Here is a 21131-nt window from a genome sequence, read left to right as displayed (position 1 = left end):
GACCTATATCAAAGTTTTTCAGAGCTTGTGCAGTTAGTTCCATGTGTTAGGGATGTTAGGTCTCTTAGAACATTCTTTTGTTCTATGGAAATCAAACTCATTTAAGATCTTCTACATCACAACATGTTATGTGGAGCAACTTGAATCACAGTTCATGGGCATGGTCACTTATAGTTTATTCAGAATAAACTTTCTCTTATTCTTATTAATATAATCTCTGTCTCTCTCTCTGTCTCTCTGTCTCTCTGTCTCTCTGTCTCTCTGTCTCTCTCTCTCTCTCTCTCTGGTTTTTTCCTCCATTTTCTCATCCCCCTCTCTCCACCCTATTTTTCTATCTATCTATCTATCTATCTATCTATCTATCTATCTATCTATCTATCTATCTATCTATGTCTCATCTATTTATCATCATCTATCTATCTATCTATCTATCTATCTATCTATCTATCTATCTATCTATCATCTATCTCATCAAATGTACATAAACATACCAACATGGAACAGGGTGTGTATCAATTTCCCAGCAAATACTGAAATCCCACAGTCTAGAGTTGAACTTAACTCATAGTCTTAAATCTTTGGCTTTCATTAGATTAGATTCTTAGGATGCCATAGAGGGCGAGTCAGTTGCCCTAACTCCCTCTCCCTCTTTCCAAAGAATTTCTTTACTTTTCAAAAATTTTTTAAATGACCAATTTTAAAAATTGGGTCATTTCTGAATAACAAGGCCCCCTTGCTTAGTAACAGCTTGTTACCTTGTCTGGCCTAATCTGAACTCTATATAAAATAATTGATGTAATTCCTTTACCAGTATCACCTTTTAACTTTAAAACTTAGGGACGATTTATAAAATCCATCACATTGCTTAGACTCTGTGTCTTTATAGTTGAAGCTATATTTTAGAAGGTTTTATTTGCTTTTATTTGATGGTTTGACTGTTTGCCTGTATGTAGATCTGTGCATCACTTTTGTGTCTAGTGACCTAAGAGCCAGAAATGGACTTTAGATCACCTCCACGTAGGGTTATAGTTGGTTGTGAGCCACCATGTGGGTGCGAGAAAAGAAACTTGGGCCAGGTTTAACAGCAGGGAGTCCTCCGCACAACCCAACTATTTCCCCAGCTCCAAGCTGAAACACCTTTCAGTCTACATAAACTCTTTCTGATTCCTAATCAATTTGTGCTTTAGTTTCCTTTAAGGGTCACAGAGTCTCAGGTATTCTGACTGTGTTTTGTATTTTTACCTGTGTTGCCCTGTTTTCTTCTGCATTTACATTTTTCAATTTGTGAATGAATATGATTATGAATGAGTTATGAAGATGTCTTCCTCCATGAAAGACTGTCTTCTGTAGATGCTTATGGGAACTACTGTCTACTTTGACTTTTAAAGTTAACATTTGATTTTAAAAACTGTAACTTAAAACAGTAAGTATATATTCTCTCTGCAACACCTCATAAAATGAAAACTGTATGGATTCTGAATGTGAATATTTGAGGGATGTAATCTTCCCTTTCTTCTTTTCTCATATTGGTTTTCTTTTTTGTGTATGTCTCTATCCTGATATCCAGGCCTGTGTCTTTTATTTCTACCCTTTGAAAACAAAATAAATAAAACAAACAACAAGCAAAAATCTGTGCAAATCCCAGTTTCTCTCTTATCCATGTTGCAGAGAGTTTTGAAAACCAAGTTCAACGTTACTGAGAAAACAGAATAAAGATGGAAACAAGCTTCAGTCTCTTATCTGTCTGGGTTCTTGGTCACATTTCACTGCTATCTGTAAAGATTCCTAACTACATTGTCTGTGTAGCTATTAATTTTCAACTACTGTGGTCATATTTTCATCACAGCATTGGAGTAATCTCCTCAGGAGGATAAATCAGAACATAGAAATTATGCAGTCTGCTGCATTGTTGAAAAGAAGGGGAAAAATCAAAAAGTCAGGAACTTACAGTAAATTTTAATATATTTCAAAGTGAGGCACTTTAAAACCTTGAAACTAAGTCTATTTTGATCTTTAAAGATATGAAATGAAGAATAAGTTATATTCACTCCAGAAACTATCAAACTAAATACATGTGCATATGATAAAAAAAAAAATAGTCAGTGAGCACAGGGAGCTAAAGCAAACGTTCACAATGGATCCAGAGGCACTGACTCTAAAAGCAGCATCTGGCCATTGCTCCGATAGACTGTGCTGTTGCTGTTGTTGTCATTGTTATTTAGCTATAGAAAATGCAGGACCCGACTATCAGCTTGAAACATTATCAATTAAATTTTCTCATTAGCTATATTTGGTTCCTTAATTGGCCTTTTTGACTGTGTAATTTCAAGTGATAATTATTTGTGGCACTAGCCCATTCCTATATCAATGTTATCTCTTAATTAATTCAAGAATTGACTGAATGTGTTTTTTTTCCCCTATCTTCAGACACAGAAGTAATTTGTGCATTCCTGCTCCTCAGACAGTGCATTCAGCAACAGATTTAGCAATGACAGCAAGAAAGTCCACACTCCCAGATCTAACTGTGGAAACATAGATAATAATCTTGGAAAAGCTGTGCTGGGGACAAATCATATTTCGTAGGATATCAGAAGTGGAAAAATGAACAAATCACAAGACAGAAAAAAAAAAGAAATGGAAGAAGATATGATTTATCTGGGAGTAACATCTCAAGTTGAAAAGTTGTGGATGGATTGCACACTTGGTTGCATAGGCTTTGACTTAACAGAAAGAATACAGTGGTTTAATGGTGCCTTACTCCTCTAATTGTCCAGAAAACAAGGAAGAAAGCAGTGTTTCAATGGACAGAAAGTTCCCCAACCTGAAAAAGGGATTTCCTCTTCTGAAAGCATAGATAAAAGTAAGAAGCCCAAGTCATTAGAGGAAGGAGAGTCACAGTCAAGTTCAGGTTGCTGGTTCCTTCGTCAAAAGGAGACATCTCCTGTCCTTTGGAACCATCTGACACTGTGTGTGGGCGGGCACATTAGTATAACCTATAACCATATATGCTACATGCATACAGTACATGTAAATACACATGCAACACTTATATCCAGACAAACACACACATATGTATGTGTATGCATACATATACATATACATATACATATACATATATCATAGACATATAACTTTGGCAGAAAATATATAAGAAACACATGCAGGAAGAATGAGTAAGTGCTTGCTCCACTTTCGTAATTAACAAAACATTAGTAGCAAGCATATAACTGGACAACAGAAGTGATATTTTGCATATTATGGTTGGAATCATATATTGTTGAGTTCTTTGGAAAGTTACTTTGGCAACAATAAAGGGTTTAGCATATGGAGGATACCTTAGCTTTTAATAGTCACATGGCTGTTTAAATCAGCAGGAGTCTTGGTTATAAAATTTTACTTGACTTCTTATATAAAATGGAAAAAATAAGGGATAAATGAGTAGAAACAGTGGAATGCTTAGAACAGTGCCCAGATCATCATTGGTTTTTTTATAGTACTTTTGATTATCTGATTATCATTTCTCAAAAAACAGCAACAACAACAACAACAACAACAAAAAATAAAACCCTTCTTTACTTATTTGAGTTTGTATGACCTCAAAACCCTAATTTTAGATTGTATCCCTTGTTAAACTCAAAGTTTTCATATTCGTTTGTCAGCCCACCAAGTGTTGAGATTCCTGGCATAAACCTCTATGCTCACTCTATTGGTTCCCCCCCCCACACACACACACACCACAACTACAGGATGCTAACAAGATGATAAAAACAGGGCTACTAAAGGCTGGTGCCAATAGAATTTACAGATTTTATAATATAGACTTTATAAGATAATATTAAATTGAGAATAAGATGTCTTCTTTTCTAAAAGGGGTTGACATAATCAGATTGCCCTGTGTTTTCTCCCCAAAGTATTAACACAAACTAATTCTGAATAATATGGGAGACCTATATGTGACTTCCCCACATGCCTTTGCACATAGCATCAAACATAGGAGCAATAATGCTAGTAAGGATATTAAATGTATGGAACAATGGTGATTTTGACACCGATAGACCTTAGTAAGGACCTCAAAATATTGAGATTATTCCAGATGAGTCATATTTTGCACTAAGAAGGTCCCAGAGAATAGTTAAGTCTAGACTGTAGATTCAAGGGCAGGATCTTAAATACTATCGAATAGACATCTATCAAATATATTAGTCTGTTTTTTGATTTGTCAGATTTCTACCATTTATTTTGATGCTTGAGAGGCAACAAAGAGATTATGCAGACAATAGATTTTAGTGTGTTTTATTCAAAGGGCTTGCACAATTCAAGTGAAATGTTGGGGAAAGAACATGTCTTATGTGTGTGTTGGGAAGACAGTGCAATGAGAAAGGAGAAAAGAAATAATCTAATTATTTTTTCTTTCGATTGATTGTTTCACATTTCTTTTACGACACAAAGATAAACATTTTCATATGAAAATTATACTTATATTTTAATTACATATATCTCTGCACACAAATACAGAGTAGAATGTCAAACCTTTAAGAGACCTGGGAGGATCACCAAGTCCACATTTGCCTCTATACCCTAGAATCAATAGATGAGTTGATAGGATCATTCTTGATTAAAAGAATGGAGTTTTGGTTTTTCCATTTCTAGTACAGATTCCCTTTTATGCTATTGATATGAGGGATTGTGCCTGTTTGTATTGTACCTATTCTTTTGGATTCAGTTGTTGTCCCTGGGAGTCTTACTCTTTTTGAGGGGAGGCTAGCTATTGAGGATAATGGTAGGGAGGAGCTAGGAGGAGTAGAGGGAGGGAAACCTATAGTCATAATATATTGCATGAGGGAAGAAAAATAAAAAATGAAAAAAATAAATGGAAGGATAGGATTTGCAGTTTTGCCTTTAAAAATACCATGCCCTGCCAATGCAGCACTGAGCAGGTCTGCCTTCGTGTTGCCATGCATGCAACAGAAGATAAAAGCTTGCTTTGCAAAGCGTTAGCTCCGCACCTTCCCTCATTTAGAGTATCTACTTCAGAGAATTTAAATTTGCCAATTCTTTCCCTGTCTCCTGGCTTTATAATTTGTTTGTTTGTTTGCTTGTTTGTTTTTTGTTAAAAAAAATCTTTTTCTGGTTTGAAATAGCAAGTGTGCTCAAGATCCTGGTAGCCCTCTCTTTAAAATTCATCTAGGAGAGTACAATACCTCTATTTCCCAGTCTTTGTGGATGGGGAAAAAGCCTAAAGACACTGATATCTTCCTTCAAGTTGTAAAACTATCTCTCTTAGGAAGACAGAGAGGAATTTCAGATAGCCTTTGGATAAAGCCAATTAGCAAACACAGATGAAATAAAATCCCCTAGACTGACCTTTGCCTTGGAAGAATTCTGATCAAGACAGAGTCTTATACCTCACATTTATTTTAAGAGCCTTGAAGAAAGTCTTTTCTGTCTTTTTAATTAACCAGAATACTGCTTTGATAGTAGCTTACAAACTCTTGTTTCCATAAAAGTTCTCATTTTTACATTAATTATTAAAATTGATTCATTTGATCTTACCTTGATTTTCTTCTAAATTGAAAAAAAAATAGTTGTTTGCACTTACCATTTTCTTCTGTGTGTCTGCATTATTAATTTTCATCTTGCTTCTTGTAAAAGTGCTCTAAACTTTGCTGGCAAAGCTAATTGCAAAGGGGATCCAAATCTGATTTGTAAAATTTTTTCTCAGAAAAATCACTGTCAGGTGGCTGGATTCTTAAGCAGACTATTTTATGCTCATCTTCATTTGCCTTTATTAAATCCATAGCTTTTGAAACTGATAACTTTAATTCCTTCTATGGCCAGGATATATGGAAAAGTGATATGAAACTAGTGGGCCAACATCATGAAAGGTTAGTCCAACTACTCTATACACATAATTAGAACTAATTGAATTAGTCCCACTCCTTGCAAAGACGTAAAATCAATACTATAATTAAAATTGCATTTTGGTATAATTGGATTTTTAAATGAAACCTGAAAGGGGAGGAGGAAGAGAAAATGATTTCTACGTGTAGAAGTAATTAATATTTGTATTATGTTAGTATCTTTACAAAAATCCTGCAGATATTTGTGGAAATATCTTCAGTTTCAGCTGACAGTAGGAACTCCCCACTAAGCCCGAAGGACTCACTACTACCTGCCAGTTCTCCTAACAACGCTCTGAGTTCTATAGAAAACGGGCTTCCTTCATTTCTGTCGCAAATATTTCACTCAGAGTTACCATTCAGGTTTTCACTGTTCATTTCGCTAGACATTTTTGCCTGTGACATTTCTCTCTAGTTCTGTGTCAATCAAATACTATCAATCTGAACAAATCAGGTTATCCGACTAGCTGTTTCTCTGGAACTTACTGATGTTCTTGCTAATCCCTTGGCCACAATTCTATATTCCTGGGATGTTCAAAGGGACTTATGAGATGAAAGGTGACTTAGTGGTCAAAGAGTTTTCTGAGAAAATGTGAGGATTTGAGCTTGGATTCCCAAGCACCTCAATAAAATCTAGACAAAGCAGCAAAGCATAATCTTGTAACTCCAGCAATGGGGCTTTCTGGCAAGTCAGCCTCGCCAGATTAAAGGACTTCAAATTCAGTGTGAGATGCTGTCAGTTTGTGGTAAAGCAGACAGAAAATACCAGAGGAAAACACAGACTATCAACTTCTGTCTATGCCACATAAACATGAGTACCTGCAGTGTCTTCATAATTATATGTCACACCTGTGAGCACATACATTCACAGATGATCTATCTCTGTCTCTATCTCTATCTCTGTCATATCTCTATCTCCATTTCTATATCTATATCTAATCTTTACGTATATGTATGATAGAGATAGATGAGAGAATGGATAGATAGACAAGTGTAGATTGATAAATATACAGGGATAAGATTGATGATACACAGACAGACAGACAAACAGATGATAGATAGATAGACACTGAAGCACAAAGAAACAAGAGACAGAAAAAGACATAATTTTTCACTCACATTATTTTAAGTTCTAAATTGTGAATGTGAAGAACATAGAGATAAATTTGACTTTCCCTCAACTGTCTTCCTTTAGTTTAGAATAATATATACACTGTAAGTCTACACAGAAAAAGTAAAAACACAGAAAAAAGTAGAGTGCCACACAAAGGTTATATGCAAGTGCAAAGCAGAAATATACCTGACAATGTTAAAGGACCTTGGGCAGATCCTACACTCTCACAATCTGGGAGACATGAGTCCCTGTGCACAAGTCATTTGATCTAAGTGGCCATATCCACTTCATTTTCATATGCTGATTTCTGTCATTTCTGAAAGCCACTAAAACTGAGAAGAGGGAGAGCATGTTTTGCATGAAGTGCAAAGGAATGGATAATGTGGGAAGGGATAGGGCATACAAAACTGAAAGAGAAGAATGTTGCTAGATAAGGCTAGAGACAAAAATTGACCACAGGAGAAGAGCCACCATCTGTTTCTTTCAATTTTATGTCCTCAGAGCTGATTATGCTACTTAGCACATACTAGGTAATGCAGAATACACATCAGAAAATGCTGACTCTTAAAGTCACGTGACAAAGACTTTTAAAAACTTCTAGACAATCAAAGAGGCAAAATTGGTGAGGTATACTTCTCACTGCCTTATAAAAGGCAACCAAATTTTCTATATGAATGTCAAACCCTTTGATCTTATTTGTATTTTACAGTTTAGTTTTAAAGACTAAAATGTCATATAATAAACGAATGCAAATGTCCAGATCCAACATTTGCAGTTTCCACATTGAAGTAACTTTCTCACCTTAAGATGCTATTTAACTTGACCTGCATATGTACTTGAGTGTATCTTCCTTTCAGCAATGATCTTGATTTGAGTTTTGCATGTCTTCTGCAAGTTTTGATTCTCTAGCTCTCAGATGTATATGTTCTAGAGTGCCTCTAGTATCTTGGCATACACGCACTCCTGAAACATCTTTAAATGGTCAGTGACCATCTGCCTTCATTTCTCCTTTGAGGAAACCATGGTTATGCTTTAAACTTCCATTGACAGGATGAATTTTAGACACTAGAAGAAGGAACGTATTACTTTGATTTCCCCTGAGTTTGTGAGAGTTCTCATGTCTAAAATGAAAGTGACCAGAGGAGACAGAGTTGCTTGCGTCTCATTTCTTAGAAATAGATAAATTGTTTCTCTATGGTTTTCTTTTTGAATCTTATATTGAATCAATTTTTAACTTGGAAACCATTCTCTTTTGAGTAATACTTTTTCAATGTGTCACACCTTGAGATTTATTGCTCTAATGCATCAACAGAGTGACAGGTAGCCCTGATGATGTATAGCATAATACATCATCAAAGCAATTTCTCATTCAGGTTGCATATTACATAGAAGTGTTAGTGCGTGTGTGTATGTGTATGTATGTGTGTGTGTGTGTGTGTGTGTGTGTGTGTGTGTGTGTATTCCTTAGAACCAAAAAATAGGTTTGTTAAGATGATTAAAATTATCAAATATGTTCTTATTTTTAATGAGCAAAGGAGCTAGCACTGGAACCCAATAATGAGTATTAACTTTTTTCCACATAGCTACTAATTTGTCCTAAAGATTTTACTTTTAGTTGTGAATTACATGCAGTTGAGAAGATAACACAGTTTAAACGTACCCAAATCACTGATTCTTTTTCTCCTTAGCTAGCAGCTACTCATACCCCCCCCAAAGAGCAACATTTATCAAGTCGTATGAGCCAGTACAAAAAAATATTTATGAATATTGAATATTCATAAATATCTCTGTATATTCAGCAATAACTCATCTCAATGAAATTCTTCACCCCATTTAACTGTGTAAACTTTAAGTTGTCATATACAAATAAATAGTTATCTTATTCTTTCAAGTGATTGCATAATCTCTGATTTACTCAATTTATACATGACATTGAAAATTTCTTTGGATCCAATATTTTTCTACTATGAACATTGTTACAATTAAGATTATCACAAAAAAGTTTTATTCATAGAAACAGATGTAATATAATGTCCCAAATGAGGATTTTTTTGAGAAAATATTTTATCTTTTACACATTTAAATAATTATTATTGCTAAACTTAATTTATGTGTATTATGTAGTCTCTAACTTTTCATTGAGGAACAAGTTTTCTTCAGATTGCGCATAATTCAAGATCTTTAACTCAATGATTCATGTGCAAATAAAAATCACATCTATTTGGGTCTAGTTTTTCCTTTGCACCAGATAGTGCCATGAACTCTTGTTCTATCATCAGTAGCATATTGATTCACCATATAATATTAATTATTATATACTCCAAAATATCTGCTTGGAGGTATATAGCCATACCTTAGGTTAATATCTGCTCTCCAGTACTTATAACGCTTTTTAATAGTTTTTCATTTAAAATTATATTTGTATATACAACTATAAAAATATTACGCATTATTTTTTAATTTGGGTGCAAGTATAGAAAACCTTTGGCAAGGTTGACAAATATATGAAGACCAATTTGGCCTAAAATTTTTGCTTTATCTTTCAAGTACATTATTTTGCTCTCTGAAACTTCTAAAAATGTTTGAAGTGTAGATCATGAATATCTTTTAAAGTTTAATACTTGGAAATAATTTTTGTAGTTATAATTTTCAATGTGTGAAAGAAGTCACAATTGAAGACAATGTGTTGAATAGCTTGAAAAGAATTAATGTTTCTTCAAAGTTGTAGTATTTTCATTGTGCCCTTGTTTTAAACAATTCAGCTCTTCTCATTGATCCTTCTATTAATTTTCCCTTGATTGCCTTCATGCAGAATTCTTTATCACATGTCAAAAACTTGGACATTCACTTTTGGTTGTCTCCAAGTCAGTTCCATTGCATTTTACCTACAAACCCAAGACCACAAACACAGCAAATTCTATTTAACACAGGAAATCAGTTTTTAGAAGAATTTAACAAGAAAGATGTATTTTTTCATATGCCTTTTTAAGGTTATTTTCTTCTATGAGTTGCACTCATGAGGCTGTATTTACCTGATTTCCATCCATCCACCTCCCATTTCTCTCCTTCCCTTCTCCTCTGAATTTACAAACTTTTCTTCTCTTTAGAGAATTTTTTAAATGTGTATGCACGTGTGGGTATATGTATATAAATGCAAGTCCTACACTGGTCAGATTCCCCTGGAGCTGGGCTTAAAAGCAGTTGTAAGACTCATGATATAGGTACTCACCATTGACCTGAGGTCCTCAGGAATTATAATATGGTCTCTTGACCACTGAGCAATATCTCCAGGCCATAGCCTTGTCTTTTTAAATTATGATATTATATAATTTAGAAGATAAAATGTTTCTTTAAAAAAGTGTTATTCTCATATCATTATCTGCAGTGAGAGAAACACATGTATCATGGGACTTCTGGAACAAGAGAGAGGAAGTAGTTGAGAATGAAGTAGAGTCATAAGAGACTGGTGACCACATGGTACTTTGTGTTCCCTTGCTTTTAATTCATTTCTTAGAGTCATCAAAATAGTCAGTGACTTTGGAGTTGTAAATGAATGAAGACAGAAACTTGAATGGTTTTCTGTCTATAAACTAAAATGAGTTTAAGATTAAATGACTTTGTTAGCACAGAGCACAAATTTTGAAAATAAACATTTGTATAATAGATATAATTGACATGTTTGAACATGTCAAATTTCATTCCTTTCAACATAATTGAGTCATCCTTCTATAAAGACAATTCACAAAGAATTTTGAAAGGCCAAAGCGAGGCACTTGTAGCTTGGAACATGGGGCTTAGGCTCTAGCAATAAGCACATGAACAATCTGGCTAAAGCTCATACATCTTCCCATTCTTATTTAAAGCATATCAACATCTCTGGTGCTTTTAAGGTTTAAATGAGGAAGTTTATCTGAGTGTCAACTTCAAAGTATCTAGAATTACATGGAGAGAAACCTCAAGGCACAACTATGAAAGATAATTTGGACTATTTAGCTTTAGTTAATTGAAGTAGGAAGACCCACTTAACCCTGGCTACTACCATTCCTTGTATCCAGGGTCTAGGAATGAATATAAAGAAGAAAGTGAGGACCAGGATTGCTGTGTTTCTGCTTCCTGGATATGGCTGCAATGTGATTAACTGCCTTAAGCTTCTGTAACTTTGACTTTGGCATAATGAATGATCACATCTCAAAATGTAGCCCAAAATAAACCCTTCATCTTTCAGGTTGCTTCTTGTCAGCTATGTTGTCACAGCAATGATAAAGGGAACTAAAACAGTGATCAGAAGGGAAAAAATAGGGTTTTGAAATTCATTTAATTTGTTAGTCTTAAATTTAGCTTTGAAATGTGGAAATGTTAATTGGCTCTGTAGGAAGTCAGCAAATGGATAAAAGCTCTTTCATAACTTCCTGAGCTCCTGTGATGCAAGGCCATAGAGACAAAAATACTGTTCAAGGAGACTCATCAGACTTCAAGAGCATTTTTTTTTGTTTGGTTTGTTTTTTTGGCTAATGGACCTGTGTATAAAGCTTGTTGTCCTATATTAGTGTTTACTGACAAAATAGAATCATTCATTCATTCATTCATTCATTCATCCATTGCCTTTACTGAATCTTGTTTATTGTGAAAATTGATGAAAAATTATGAGTATAAATTTTTCCATTCCTTTTATTATTATTATTCTTTAATCTTTTTTTAATCCTCCTCCCTATCTGCTGACCATTCCTTATTCCATTCCTTCTCCCCCATATCGAAGAGGATGTCCCTACTTCCACCCTACCATCCCACCAGATCTCCTGACTCCTTTAGGCCTCATGTCTCTTGAGGGTTAGGTGCTTCTTCTCTCACTGAGGCCAGACCAGGCACTCTTATTTTCTTGTTCATGAATGAACATTGCAAATGAAAATTGTTCTATACAACAATAATGGCTAATGTTTATTGAGTCATTCTTATTTACATGCCAGACACATAGTTTAGTGGTATACAGGTACTCATTTTTACAATATGCCTATTAGGAAAGTAGTATATACATATTTTTACATAAGGAAAAGATAAATCAATTCGAAGTTATGTATCTAAGTTTGTATGTGGATACAGGTAATTAGAAAAGTACATATTTAGCATCAACAAGACACTATGTTCTATCCCAATGGATAAAAAGCAAAGTTATGTAGGTAGTAGGTGACATTGTTGCTACTGGCTCATGACAAGTAGCAACTAACTAACAAGCTATATCATATCAATGTAGGTCATAATGTTGTGATGTATTATAAGATACAATTTGCATGTTTATGGGATATTTCCTGTGATTCATTTTCCAAACATAAGTTTTTGAACAATTAAAAGATAAAGTATTATAAAATACATATGTTGCCATATTTGTTTGTCACTGTGACAAATATATAACAAAGAGAGTTTAAAGGTGGATATGTTTGTTTTGAGTAACAGCTGAAAGCAAGCTTGCATTTCAGTACTTTTCATTTCTCCTCTTCCATTTTATTGAGAATTGACTGGAAAGTCTATTTGACTGGAAAGTCTGTTGAATGGAGTTATTTACATTTAGATCTGCTCCCCACTTAGTTAATGATTTTACAGATATATCTGAAAGGATCCAATCAGATTGATAAGAAAGATCTGTCATCACAGCTTGAATTGTGTTAAAATTTCTGCTCATTACCCAACAGGAAAGCGTTGAGTCACTTTTTATCACTTTTAAATTTTTACTCTTATCTAAACAAATAGGATGAACAATGAGAATTGCTTTCATTTTAGCAATCACTATGATTCTAAATGTGCTGGCAATGTCACTGCACATTTATACTAACTTGCTGAACCCAAGTGATGTCAGAATTACTAATGAGAGACCTTTAGACATTCAAGGATAGTGAACAATGTTTTCCCTATATGTAAATGAGTATGCATTGCTAAGATTGGATATATTATGGCAACTGTCCTGCAGTAGTCATTGGAAGAACAGAAATAAGGAAATTATTATAAAAGTAACTATTTACTTAAAGCAACTTAAAGACACATTTTGGAAAGGGAAGAAAAAGGATAAAGATTGAGAATGGCTATCCAGAGATTGAAGAGTAAAATTAGTGCACTTAGAAATTTAGACAAAAAAGAGAAGAAATTTTAATTATTAGAGATCAACTCAGAAAAAATATTTGGAGTGTAAGGTAAAATTATTTAGAGAAAAGAATACTTAAAATTCTAGCTTTTAACACTTTGCTTTCAGTGATGGGGACAGTCACCACAGCATCAAAGATTCTCTATGTAAAATATACTTGAAGAATTTTCAATATACCCAATATATTTATTTTGTTCTCAAATTTATTGATTATAAAAATTTAAAAACAATTAACATTAACCTTTGGGGGCAATGATTTCTGAGTAATCATTTTCCCCAAACAAAATCAGCTCTATTTTAATTCAATGACAGAGAAAGCAAAAACATAAAAGACAAACAAAACATTGATTGGAATAGCAACCCAGAAATCTAGAATCAGCAGTATGCTCAATTCATTCATTCTCAACAAAACCTTTTGCATAGCATGTAATTTCTGAACATAATATGGTATTCACTTGGTATGGGTGACCTTAAAGGAACAACTCTGGCCCATGTTGTAGCTTTGCTGGTTAGATAATTTTCCCATAAGTCTTGATGTACGGCTTACTGATAGCATAAGTTTTTGTGATTACACATTGATAGTTCTAGATCAGTTATTGTTTCTTTCCTGTAAAGTAATTCAGGTGTGACAATTCAGCTTGTCATCCTGACGACCTTGTGGCCTTCATCCTCATGCCCTGCTTCTATTAAAATCCACACCTTCTATAATTGTTTCAACCCCGGTTAGCAGTAGTTAATAAGAATGTATTCTCTCAGAATAAAAGATATTTTGTGACCCTTCCTTAGGGGGTCTTATTTATTTTCATTTTATATTTGATACCTTTTTTGAGGACATTCTGTTGGCAAGTCTATCTAGAATGTTCCTTTCTCACATATCTCTTACCACAGCCCTATATCTTTCTCTAAAACCTTCTTCTAGATTTTGGCAATAGGTCCTAAGTAGTCTCTGCTTTTAGTTCATTTGTCTCTGTTCTAAACATCTATTCTCCTTGAAACATTCTAAGTAGACGTACTTATATGTATGTCAATTGAAGTCATCTACCCTCACAAAACTCCAAAGTAACTTCACATTTTCCTTGGAATAAAAGCAAATGCCTTTAAGACATGCTATTCATCCTCCTCTTTCATTACATCTATGAATACCCTTTTCTTTCCTATCTGTGTCACTTTCTTTAACCAAACCATCTTCATTATGTTAAGAGGTATCCCTCCCACCTCTGCAGCTGGCTATTTTCCTGACTTTTACTACTTATGCTATTATGCTGAGGATTTTGCATCCTTCAAAATCGTTATCTTACTGTCATTTTAAGGTTCATTTCTGACTAAAGCTGTTCAAGTTATACTCTACCCGCAGTTGGCTCATCTTCTTCTTCTTCCTTGCTTTGCTCTCTCAATAACATCTGTCACTTTGTGACCTAATGTGTAGCCTTAATAATCTTTCTAGTATGGTTCCTGTAGGATCTCTGTGAAGACAGATTTTTTGTTTATTGACATATTTCTTGTATCTAGAAGAACCTGACATAGAGTGAACATTCAATACCTATCTTTAGGTATTTAAACGATGAGTGATTGGCTTAATTGTGAATGATATCATGTATGTTCTTTATTACATGTATATCTCCAGGAACACATGATGAAATAGTGCCCCAGCATTGTTTTCTATAATTACCTAACTATGTGTTCCACGAGATTTTCCGTGATGACATAGTCTAGAGTATTAAATCATTGTAAAAAAGAATCACTCTTTTTTGGTATGGATCTTGCTTTATAAGAGATTTTTCTTTTCTTTACTTTTTTTATTAGATATATTCTTTATTTAAATTTCAAATGATTTCCCATTTCCTGGTTTCCCCCCCCTGAAAGTCCCATAAACCCTCTTCCCTCCCCCATGTTTCCCAATCAACCCCTTCCAGCTTCCCTGTACTGGTATTCATCTACACTGCTACATCGAGCCTTTCCAGGACCAGGGGCTACTCCTCCCTTCTTCTTGGACATCATTTGATATGTGAATTGTGTCTTGGGTATTCTGAGCTTCTGGCTAATATCCACTTATCAGTGAGTGCATAGCATGTGGGTTTGTTTTCTTTTCTTTTCTTTTCTTTTCTTTTCTTTACTTTTCTTTTCTTTTCTTTTCTTTTCTTTTCTTTTCTTTTCTTTTCTTTTCTTTTGTGATTGGGTTACCTTGCTTAGGATATTTCCCAGTTCCACCCATTTGCCTAAGAATTTCATGAATTCATTGTTTTTAATAACTGAGTAGTATTCCATTGTATAAATATACTACATTTTCTGTATCCATTCCTCCATTGAGGGAAATCTGGTTTCTTTCCAGCTTCTGGCTATTATAAATAGGACTGCTATGAACATGTGTTCTTATTACATGCTGGGAAATTCTCTGACTATATGTCAAGGAGTGGTATAACGGGGTCCTCTGGGTAGTATCATGCCCAGTTTTCTGAGGAACTGCCAGACTGACTTCCAGAGTGGTTGATTTTTTTTAAAGGGAAAAATTTAATTTAATTTTTTTATTCAGTATATTCTTTGTTTACATTTCAAATGATTTCTCCTTTCCAGGATCCTCCCTCCCCGAAAGTCCCATAAGCCCTCTCCCCTCCCCCCCTTTCCCCAATCCACCTCTTCCTGCTTCCCTGTCCTGGTATTCCCCTACACTATTGCATTGAGCCTTTCTAGGACCAGGGGTCTCTTCTGCCTTCTTCTTGGGCATCATTTGTTATGTGAATTGTTTTTATCAGAGCTTTGTATTCTGCTCCTCATTCTCCTAGATGTTATTGGAAATCAACTCAAGACTTAATGGTGAATGTGGTAGTATACATACACGTGCATGGATGCATGCACACATGTGTTCTCAAGCACACACACACACACACATACACACACACACACACATACACACACACACACATAAATAGACACAGAGTACCATTCTCTTACCTCAATTTTAGTCTGTACTTTGAAGGTTTATATGGTCTTTATACATTGTTCCCTACTAATTTTTCTAAATTTGTTAGGGTAATGGATATAGTTGACTCTAATAGCAGTAATATCAATAAAAATACTTTTTCTTCTACCTATATAGCAGATTTCTCAAACAGTATAAAAAAATTTAGATATAGCATGTTCACTGTTACATAAGTTCTTTATTATACAAAAGCAGACCAACATATACAACAGCAGATACTATCACTGAGAGACCACTTCTACTAGGGTCATTTTGAAGGAGAGAAGCTGTTCACTCTGAACCCATAGAAGACACTGAAAAACATCAGGAAAAGTTGACTAGATTTTGTTCATGAATTTGGTCATTGGAAGGCCAGTTATATGTGCAATCCATCCTGATCATGACTCTGCTGCCCCTGACCAACTGCAATGATTTTTAACCACAATTATCGAATTGGTTATTCTTTTGCACTGGCTTAGACTTGAAAGGTTCACCTAATTCACAGACCTTCCTATCATCATACTAAATATTTATAAAAAATGTTTAATTTTAAATGAATTTAGTGCACTCGATCATTAGTTGAATGTCCATTGTTCAAACATAAAGCTGTTATATTTGGCTCATGACTTGATAATCAACTGTGTACTTTGCCACTTTTGGGATCAAGGATTATTTTGGTTCAAAATCCTGACTTATCCTACATTTTAAATTCAACATAATTAATAGTTAAAGAGGTTTGAATTTTTCAAACTAAAAAAAGTGTTGGGGGGCTTCTTATAAGATAGTTATGGAAATGTAGGTAGAGAGAGGCATTTCACACTTCTAAGGATTCATTTCCCCTAAATTGAGAAAATCCAGGTCTTGATGAAAATAAAATAATGACCTTGGCTGTATGTCTCTTTGATTACAATTGAGTTATTGTGATTTTACAAATAGGTCTTAACTTATTCTACCTGAAAATAAGCAGCCAACAAAAATAAAGTCAAGAGTAAACACATACACATGCACACACACACACACACACACACACACATATATATGTATATATATATATATATATATATATATGCTACTATAATTACTTTCACTAAAAATGGTGTATATAGGAATAATAAGATTGGAGGGCAATGAAAAGTTTATGTTGGTTTTCCTTCCAAAAGAAAACATGTTTGAAAATCTGTAATATTACACATTCTCGGGCTTTTCTCCTGTTTCCGAACACATTTGTCTTTGTTCTCCCATAAAGCAAAATAGTTGTTTGCAGCCAATGCTCAGGATCTTGATCTCAAGCTCCCAAGGTGTCTCAGCTCAGCAGGTATAGAAAGAACCATTTACCAAATTGAGCATTTGAGTTATCACAATCTTAGGTGATATCCCCCCAATACTGCATACCTCTTCTGATTCCTATAGCTAGATATCTCAGGGACATCTTAACATATTGAATTTTATCCTTATTGTGATTTAATTTTGAGCATCCAGAATGCTGAGTAGAAGAATTTGCTGTAATTTCAAAATCAGGTCTTCCAGCTGCAAATTGTTCCTTCCCTGAAATACTTGGGAAGAGTGCCACAATGATGTTTGACACCCAGTCTATTAAAATCTCCTTGTAGCATTCCTGAAGTGAGTAAAGCTAAGTCCTTTGCTGGATTCTTCTCTCAAGTGATGATGCCAGCACTTAGAACAAAGAGTGTTGTCATGATATCACAAAAATATCTGTGGAAACTATCCCACTTGAATCTGCATAACTAACATAGATTCTAGATTTACACCTCAGCTTGAACTGATTCTGTAACTGAGGAAAAGAAGAGCCTTTGTGTATAGCCATTGATAATATTTCTCATGTTGATGGAAGCCCTAATCCTATACAAAACTAAACGTGGGAGAAGAGAAAAAGCATTAATAAAGTAGAACATTTACTCTGGTGATAAATCATAGGAAGTACAGTAAGATAGGATTTCTAGTAGAGCACTGACATTGGTATCCTATCACCTTTAGTGCAGGCTGTTTTTTTTCATATCCTCCTGGACCATTGAGGGGTATAGAATAGCTAACGTCTCAAAAAATAATAAACTTACTATCTTTTACATGCTAATGTAATTTTTTAAGAAATTGTAAATCATATAAAGGTTTAGTTATAAAAGCATAGATTTACCTTGATTTTCTAAGAGATAAATGGATTTATACGTTATTCAGATTGATACTTTTTAACTACAAATTTAAAGCTAATAAATATCCACATTCCAATTTAGCATTAATAATACTTAGATATTCTCAGAGTCTGTCCCATAAGTACAGATCATTAAATTCTATTCAGAGATTTCTAGAATAAAATTGGGAAATGATTTTAAACACAGAATGTTTAACTTACTAAGATGCTTAAGTCAGCAAACCCATGAACATATCCTGTTCTATACAATCTCTGGAGCATGTGGACACTTGGGTACAAACTTGACAATACAATTGATAAATCCTTATATTCTTAATTCTAATCTCATATGGTTTAATATTTATATTCTAAGTATTGATATGACACAACTTTATTTGTAGTGGCTAATGGTTTTTTTTTTAGAGTTTATTTTTTTTAGTCGATATATTTTTTATTTACATTTCAAATGATTTCCCCTTTTCTAATCCCCCACTCCCCGAAAGTCCCGCAAGCCCCCTTCTCTCCCCCTGTCCTCCCACCCACCCCTTCGGACTTCCCCGTTCTGGTTTTGCCGAATACTGCTTCACTGAGTCTTTCCAGAACAGGGGGCCACTCTTCCTTTCTTCTTGTACCTCATTTAATGTGTGGATTATGTTTTGGGTATTCCAGATTTCTAGAGTAATATCCACTTACTAGTGAGTGCATTCCATGAGTCACCTTTTGAGTCAGAGTTACCTCACTTAGTATGATGTTCTCTAGCTCCATCCATTTGCCTAAGAATTTCATGAATTCATTGTTTCTAATGGCTGAATAGTACTCCATTGTGTAGATATACCACATTTTTTGCATTCACTCTTCTGTTGAGGGATACCTGGGTTCTTTCCAGCATCTAGCAATTATAAATAGGGCTGCTATGAACATAGTAGAGCATGTATCCTTATTACATGGTGGGGAATCCTCTGGGTATATGACCAGGAGTGGTATAGCAGGATCTTCTGGAAGTGAGGTGCCCAGTTTTTGGAGGAACCGCCAGACTGATTTCCAGAGTGGTTGTACCAATTTGCAACCCCACCAACAGTGGAGGAGTGTTCCTCTTTCTCCACATCCTCTCCAACACCTGCTGTCTCCTAACTTTTTAATCTTAGCCATTCTGACTGGTGTAAGGTGAAATCTCAGGGTTGTTTTGATTTGCATTTCCCTAATGACTAATGAAGTTGAGCATTTTTTAAGATGCTTCTCCGCCATCCGAAGTTCTTCATGTGAGAATTCTTTGTTTAACTCTGTACCCCATTTTTAATAGGGTTGTTTAGTTTTCTGGAGTCTAACTTCTTGAGTTCTTTATATATATTGGATATTAGCCCTCTATCTGATGTAGGATTGGTGAAGATCTTTTCCCAATTTGTTGGTTGCCGATCTGTCCTTTTGATGGTATCCTTTGCCTTACAGAAACTTTGTAATTTTATGAGGTCCCATTTGTCAATTCTTGATCTTAGAGCATACGCTATTGGTGTTCTGTTCAGAAACTTTCTCCCTGTACCGATGTCCTCAAGGGTCTTCCCCAGTTGCTTTTCTATTAGCTTCAGAGTGTCTGGCTTTATGTGGAGGTCCTTGATCCATTTGGATTTGAGCTTAGTACAAGGAGACAAGGATGGATCAATTTGCATTCTTCTGCATGCTGACCTCCAGTTGAACCAGCACCATTTGTTGAAAAGGCTATCTTTTTTCCATTGGATGTTTTCAGCCTCTTTGTCGAGGATCAAGTGGCCATAGGTGTGTGGGTTCATTTCTGGGTCTTCAATCCTGTTCCATTGATCCTCCTGCCTGTCACTGTACCAATACCACGCAGTTTTTAACACTATTGCTCTGTAGTATTGCTAGAGGTCAGGGATACTGATTCCCCCAGACTTTCTTTTGTTGCTGAGAATAGTTTTAGCTATTCTGGGTTTTTTGTTATTCCAGATGAATTTGATAATTGCTCTTTCTAACTCTGTGAAGAATTGAGTTGGGATTTTGATGGGTATTGCATTGAATCTGTATATTGCTTTTGGCAAAATGGCCATTTTAACTATATTGATTCTACCGATCCATGAGCATGGGAGGTTTTCCCATTTTTTGAGGTCTTCTTCCATTTCCTTCTTCAGAGTCTTGAAGTTCTTGTCATAAAGATCTTTCACATGTTTGGTAAGAGTCACCCCAAGATACTTTATACTGTTTGTGGCTATTGTGAAGGGGGTCATTTCCCTAATTTCTTTCTCAGCCTGCTTATCCTTTGAGTATAGGAAGGCGACTGATTTGCTTGAGTTGATTTTATAACTTGCCACTTTGCTGAAGTTATTTAGCAGCTGTAGGAGTTCTCTAGTGGAGTTTTTTGGGTCACTTAGGTAGACTATCATGTCATCTGCAAATAATGATAGTTTGACTTCTTCCTTTCCAATTTGTATCCCTTTGACCTCCATATGTTGTCGAATTGCCCGAGCTAGTACCTCAAGTACAATATTGAAAAGATAAGGAGAGAGGGGGCAGCCCTGTCTAGTCCCTGATTTTAGTGGGATTGCTTCAAGTTTCTCTCCATTTAGTTTGATGCTGGCTACCGGTTTGCTGGATATTGCTTTTACTATGTTTAGGTATGGGCCTTGAATTCCTGTTCTTTCCAAGACTTTAAGCATGAAAGGATGCTGAATTTTGTCAAATGCTTTTTCAGCATCCAATGAAATGGCCATGTTGTTTTTTTCTTTGAGTTTGTTTATGTAGTGGATTGCATTGATGGATTTCCGTATATTGAACCAACCCTGCATTCCCGGGATAAAGCCTACTTGATCATGGTGGATGATCGTTTTGATGTGTTCTTGGATTCGGTTGGCAAGAATTTTATTCAGTATTTTTGC

This window comes from Apodemus sylvaticus, chromosome 3 (genome assembly GCF_947179515.1).
Source record: "Apodemus sylvaticus chromosome 3, mApoSyl1.1, whole genome shotgun sequence".
Taxonomy (NCBI): domain Eukaryota; kingdom Metazoa; phylum Chordata; class Mammalia; order Rodentia; family Muridae; genus Apodemus; species Apodemus sylvaticus.
This window is presented reverse-complemented; position numbering follows the sequence as displayed.